The sequence below is a fragment of the Meleagris gallopavo genome, chromosome Z (assembly GCF_000146605.3).
Source record: "Meleagris gallopavo isolate NT-WF06-2002-E0010 breed Aviagen turkey brand Nicholas breeding stock chromosome Z, Turkey_5.1, whole genome shotgun sequence".
Taxonomy (NCBI): domain Eukaryota; kingdom Metazoa; phylum Chordata; class Aves; order Galliformes; family Phasianidae; genus Meleagris; species Meleagris gallopavo.
In genome coordinates this window covers 30,055,525-30,056,506 of record NC_015041.2, presented here as the reverse complement: position 1 = coordinate 30,056,506, position 982 = coordinate 30,055,525, and the positions used below count along the sequence as shown (strand labels likewise).

Below are 982 nucleotides of genomic sequence, written 5' to 3'. Positions count from 1 at the left end.
TGGCTCTGGGCAGCCTGGTCTAGTGGCTGGTGACCCTGCCCATGGCAGGGGGGTTGAAACTAAATGATCTTTGAGGTCCTTTTCAACCCAGGCCATTGTATGATTCTATGAGTCTATGACTTGCTGGAAATAATCTCTGTGGAGGACTTTGGGGTCCTGGCAGATAAAGGCTGGCCATGAGAGAGCACAGTACCATAAGCCAAGAAAACCAAAGGTATCCTGGGGTGCTTTTCAAAGAGTGTCACAGTGGGTCAAGGGAGGTGATTCTCCCCCTCTACTCTGTCTTGGTGAGGTCACATCTGGAATACTGTGTCCAGTTCTGGGCTCCTCAGATCAAGAACAGCAGATCTTCTAGAGAGAAGCAAAGGGCCACAAAGGTGATAAAAAGTCTGAAGCATTTCCTATTTGAGGAAAGGCTTAGAGACCTGGGACTGTTCAGTCTGGAGAAGGGAACACTGAGAGGAGACCTCATCACTGATTATCACTAACTAAATGTAGGAGAGAAGTTGAAAAGGCTAGGCACTTTTCAGGGGCATGCAGTGAAAGAACTAGAGACAATGGGCAATGTTCCATACAAGCATGGAGAAGATCTTTACTGTGAGGGTGACAGAGCACTGAAAACAGGCTGCCCAGAGAGATTGTTGAAATATTAATCACAGAATCACACAGAATCACAGAATTGTAGGGGTTGGAAGGGACCTCTAGAGATCATCGAGACCAACCCCCCTGCCAAAGCAGGTTCCCTACACCAGGTCACACAGGTAGGCGTCCAGGCGAGACTTGAATATCTCCAGAGAAGGAGACTCCACAACCTCCCTGGGCAGCCTGTTCCAGTGCTCCGTCACCCTCACCCGTGAAGAAGTTCTTACGCACATTTGTGCGAAACTTCCTGTGCTGCAGCTTATGTCCGTTTCCCCTCGTCCCTGTCTCCACGTACCCACTTGAAAAAGAGACTGGCCTCACCGCTATGGCCGCCACACCT

At 49.7% G+C, this 982-nt stretch overlaps 1 protein-coding gene across 2 annotated transcripts in view; it reads right to left on the bottom strand.

The window, feature by feature from the left end:
• Positions 1-982, bottom strand: part of LOC104915035 (centlein-like) — a 449,820-nt gene that overhangs the window by 297,237 nt on the left and 151,601 nt on the right. The gene's annotated exons all lie outside the window — the stretch shown is intronic.